Genomic DNA, 5,805 nt, shown 5'->3' with positions numbered 1-5,805 from the left:
AAAAATAAATAAAAAATATTAAATATAGAGAAAGTTTGGGGAGGAAGCAAGTCATGCTCAAGAGAATCTTTTCTATGCATTACTTTATTACCTTTTTCATCACACGTGTCTAAAAAATAATTATAAAAAAAAGAGTAAATATAAACTTTTTGAACATGATTTGCATTGTCATGATAATCACATCAATCTTTGACTTTGGGTCTAGTTGGGGCCGTTGAAATTTATTGAATAATTTGCTGATAAACTGATTAAAAATAATTTGTTGATAAACTAAGTGCAATGGTGACTGTTATAAATTTTTATTTTTTTTGAAAAAGCCCAATCGAAGTCAGAAAGTTACAACTACACCAAAATAGATGCGATGTGAAAACGTTATTTTCAGCGTTTTGAAAACGCATAAGCTGCCAAAATGCACTTTAATTAATTAAATTTGATGCATTTTCAAAACGTCACCGCACCAAATGAACTGTCCCAAACGGACTCTTTGTATGCCTTGTAATATCGAAAATTAGAGAAATATGCTCAAAATTTCAATTTTAAGGAATAAAAATTTTATATTTTTAGCCAAATTTTTAAAGTTGATTTCGCCTTGATCGATCATTCTTTAAACACAATTCATGATTTATGATTTAAAAATGATAATTTGATTATAAAACTATAATTTGAAGAATATTTAAGCCATGATCAAGAATGGATTAAGTATGGCTGGATCATCATTCAAAGGATAATTGCTCATAATTAAACTATGAAATATAACACAAGATGGTACAACAGTGTGAAAAATATATTTTTCATATGATGAATTATAAGATATTTAACATATATATATATATATATATATATATATATATAATTAATGAATTTGCTGCTCTACGTTATTGTAAAATAAGTCTATAAATAGTTCATTTAAAATTATATGAAATTCTGTATAGCTTCTGATTTTTGTTTTTAGCTTGGTATATTATGTATTGCATACAATTCATAATCATCACTACAAATAAGATATAAAATAATCATCAGATAGTATGCATAAATTTTTGCTGAATTATCCATTTTTTTTAAATTAAATGGATTATCTTATTGTACCCCTAGAGACCTGAAACATTGTCGAACCGATGTATTTACATGTGTCATGATCAAATCATTGATAAATTGATAAAAATGAAAAATATGGGTTGGGGGTTTTATCATGAATTTTGATATTTGAGCGAAAATTTGAAAAATGAATGAAATAGAGTGCTAGATTTTGTAAATAGCAATATTTTGAGTGCTACATATGAAAATGCCCCTAAAATTTATGATGTTGTGTAAGTGGGGTCGTAATCATATAATATCAGTTTTCTTATGAAGTAAAATCTAAGATTCATCTCTTGATTCACCGCCCATAAGAACAAAAACTCTAGCAAAAATCTATGAGTATTGTAAATTGATAATCATGGAGCGAGGAAGCTTCGAGGAAGCCTCAAAGGAAGCAGTTAGGAGAAAAGCTATGAAAGAAGAAATATAGATGATCGAGAAAAATAAGACATGAGAATTAGTTAACTCTCCAAAAGAAGAAAAGAGAATTGGAATCGAGCGGGTCTACAAGACAAAGCTCAAACATGATAAATCAATTCAAAAATATAAAACAAGACTAGTTGCAAAGGGATAACTCACAACAATTTGAAGTTGACTATCAGATATTTGCACCAATTGCACGACATTATGCAAAAATAGCATTAGTTGCATTTGCAGGACAAAACGAGTGGAAGATCTATCAACTAAGTGTACAATCAACACTCCTACTTAGGCGAAGAGAGAGAGGCAGATGTCATCTTTCCTCGAATCATGGGCACAGAAACTACAAAACAAGTGTGAGACAAGTTATTGGATGAGTTTCAAGGAACTAAGAAGGGACGCTTCATCAAATTGCAAAATTTTAAATGAAAATTTGAGAATATTAAAATAAAAGATAAAGAGACCCCAAAAGATTATTATTTCAAGATAAATGACATAGTTAATCAAATGAGAGCATATCGAGTAAAAAATTATGACAAGAAAATAATAGAAAAAATATTAATTTCTTGTACATAAAAATATAATACAATAATTTATGCAATTGAAGAATCAAGGGATCTAAAAACTTTATCACCAATATAATTAATGAGCTCTCTTGAAGCATATGAAAAAAATTGAATAGTCGGAGTGAGAATACTGCATAAAATGTTTTTCAATATAAAACAAATTTATGATCTCATAATAAAAAAAGGTGGGAGAAATTCACAAGAAACTTTTAAATAAAAAATAACTTAAAGAAAATGTGACAAATATCTTCCATGTGGCATTTGCAAAAGAAAAATTCATTTGGCCAAAAATTGTTGGTAAAGGAAAACCGCTGCTGCAAGCACATTAGCCTCCTTTTGCACTATGTACCTAACTTCTCTATCTCCTACTTTACATTATTCTCTTTTGCACTATCTACCTAACTTCAATTACATTTATAAAGGTTAAAAGAGTTGCAAGCACACTATTGCTCTTCTTTTCCTTCCCCACCTACTTTCTCTATTATTATTCCTTATGCTTAAAAACATTTTCTGTATAATTTGTTAAAACATTCATTTCTTTTTAATGTCAACCTTATTTGATTATTCTGTAATTTAATTTGTAGGTAATCTTTAAAAACTTGTGTTTTCAATATAACAAAATACTCATCTTACTAGCTAACAAACTATAAGAGTACTCAATTGCTAAAACAATATTACACGTCTACTATCTACTTTAAGCTCCTCTCATGAGTCGTCAACCAATCCAAATTTCCAAGGTTTGAAGGACAATTTCTCCGCATCAAACGTGCAGAAAGAGATCAATGGCGCATGGATCCATAAGCTCCCTAACTTCTACATGTTTTCCTTTATCTCCTGCTTTACGTTATTGTACTTTTGCACTATGGACCCAACTTCAATTACATTAAAGGTTAGATCAGTTATAAATAAACACTTGCTCTTCTTTACCTTCACCATCTCCTTTCTTTATTAGTACTCCCTATGCCTAGAATGTTTGGGTAAAATTTGTTAACACATTCATTACTTTATTTCAAACTTACTGAATTATTTTTTAACTAATTTGGAGGAAATAGTCAAGGACTTATGTTTTCAATATGATAAAATACTTCTCAGCTTATTATCTAACAAAACTATAAGAGTATTCAAATGTTAGAACAATATTGAACTTCCTCTATCCATTCCTAGCTCCTCTTAAGAGTTGACAGCTAATTCAAATATCTAAGATTTGAAGGACAACTGCTCTTCATCAAACAGGCAAAAGAAGATCAATGGTGCATGGATCTATAAGCTCCATAAATCCTTCATATCCTCCTCAATCACCAGCTCTTCATCATTCTTCTTTTGCATTATTTTCTTAGCTTACATGAAGTTAAAGGTTAGATCAGTTGCAAGCTCCTTCTTGTTCTTCTTTTCCTTCATCACCTTTCTTTATAATTACTCCTTATCTTAAACTAACTTAGGATAAAATATATTAAAACATTCATTTTTATTTCAACCTTATTTGATTATTCATCAGCTTAATTTGGTCACTTATCGACTCCTTAATTATAATAAAAAGTTGTTTCAACCATTCTTACAATAAAATGAGCTAACTTGTGCTAACTGTACTTTTGCTCTCCCTTACTTTCTCCTTAAGGATAAATGTTGCAACATATATCTAATTATAATTTACAAGGCTAAGATTTCTTCATCAAAATGTTATAGTGCACCATATCTGTTTTTATGTCTCTTAACATTTTTTTTTCGCTAGATTATGCCATAAGTATTCAAAATGTCTAATCATCTTTAACCAAGTCAAACATCTTAGTGAACATGATATTTTGTTTATAATGATGAAAAACAACATCTTGTATAAAAAAATAAAACCCAAACATTCATATATCATCTATCATAGTGCACTCTAAAGAAACTTTTCTTCATGCATGCAATTTAAAAATTCTTCTCACCATTCAAATAAGTTACTAACCTTCACAGATGATGAATGAGAAAGATCACCGCTATTGATGTTTTGTGTTTACGGTATGGAGTTTAACACCATCTTCAATCTTAAAGAACCAACAAATAAGATTACTAAACTACACATGAAATATTGCTAAAGCTTAAGCACGCAAACTTTGCAATCATTAGAAATTAAGATGCTGCTGGGAAGAAGGCCTGAAAAGCAAACAACATTAAAAATAACATGTAAATATTAAATGAGAGTATTATTTGTTTGAAGTGTCAATTTGCCCAATTCAAAATTTTTGGTGTATTTTACCGAAACTCGAGCACATTTTATTATTATTTTTTTATTGTTAAATATTATAAAGAATAAAAGTCCAATTTCTCTTAAATATTATCAGCTCAAAATATTTTATGCAAAAAAAAGACTTTGAGAAAATATTGTATATGCAATATAAGTAATAAAATATAGTCAAACCTAGAGAAAAATCTCTAAAACTATCTTACAGTTTACAAATATATTTTTTTAATATTTTATTATAAGTACAAAATTTTACATATGAGATGGTGGCCCAATGGTTAGTCATTTCCTCCCGCACCCTGAAACCTCACCGATTCCAAAAAAAACTAAATGTAAACTTTTGTTTTAAGAGACGGTGTTTTCCCCACACATTGGTAGCTCACTCAACATTCAAAATGCATTTCCATTATTTAAATCAAAATGATGATCATATATTGAAAAATCTGTAGAGAAAAAAATAAAAATTGAAAAATCTGTAGAGAAAAAAAAAATCAGAATCAGAATTTTTGTTAAAACTTTTCACTATCAATTACCATCAATCACTAATTTATTTTTACAGTTAAAAGCATAAACCAGATGTTGCAATACTTGTTTTACGCATATAATTATTAAACATTTGTCAGCGTCTAAAATTAAAGTATGAAAAGTGATCACACTTTACACCATATGTCAAAATATTGGCATAAAAGACTTCTAGTGCTAACTAGATGTTCTAACATGCTTTACATCATATTAAATCAATCCATCAAGACTTACTAGGTCAATACAAAAAGTCTCAACTCCACTACCTTCTATTTCTTTCCACTATAAATAAATTATGACACAGTACACATGTGGTAATATATAAAATTATTTCCTACAAAATTTACCTTTTTTTATTGAAATCCAAAAAAAATAATCTTACTTGATAAAAAAAAGTATATACAATTTCAGGAAAAAACAAAATAGAATAGAATATTGAGATGAATCTCAAAGATTTAAATTTTGCTTTAAAATGAGGCATTGTTTGAGGTAATTTCAAATTTTCTACTTCCACTTTTACTTCTAAATTATAATAGCTTAAAAAATACTTTCCCAAAAATAACTACTTAGATGTAATTAACAATAAAGTACATACATATCACAAAAATCTTATGTATAACCACATCTAACACCTAAATTTATATATTTATATTTACAACACTTATGTCACAAATCTATGCATGAAAATGCACAATTCACTTTTGAAAGATTAGTAATAATCATAAACATATAAATATGAAAGTTTTGGAATTAGATACGTCAAAAAAAGCTGCCACCTAAGCAAACACTATTTTTTGCTGAATTTCCATAAAAGCAGTAAAAAAAAATATCAACAAAGCTTGTAATTAATAAACAATTAATATTGCACTCCTCTTAAAAATAAACCTAAAAAATGTTTAAAATTATAAATAACAACATCTCGAAAAGAAATTCTGAAACTAAAATTTTCTGTTCAAGGGGAATGATTTAACCCAAAGAACTTTGGAAGAGCTTTTGGAG

The 5,805-nt window shown here is 28.2% G+C and overlaps 1 long non-coding RNA gene across 1 annotated transcript; it reads right to left on the bottom strand.

The window, feature by feature from the left end:
- Positions 1 to 1,585: 1,585 nt before the first annotated feature.
- On the bottom strand, positions 1,586 to 4,218 carry LOC110032417. The gene is made up of 2 exons (XR_002294852.1): positions 4,009 to 4,218; positions 1,586 to 1,840 (listed from the first exon to the last, which is right to left on the bottom strand). It is a non-coding gene; the product is annotated as an uncharacterized LOC110032417 (long non-coding RNA).
- Between the last annotated feature and the right edge of the window lie 1,587 nt (positions 4,219 to 5,805).

The sequence above is a fragment of the Phalaenopsis equestris genome, unplaced genomic scaffold (genome assembly GCF_001263595.1).
Source record: "Phalaenopsis equestris unplaced genomic scaffold, ASM126359v1 Scaffold000938, whole genome shotgun sequence".
Classification (NCBI taxonomy): Eukaryota; Viridiplantae; Streptophyta; class Magnoliopsida; order Asparagales; family Orchidaceae; genus Phalaenopsis; species Phalaenopsis equestris.
This window is presented reverse-complemented; position numbering and strand designations above follow the sequence as displayed.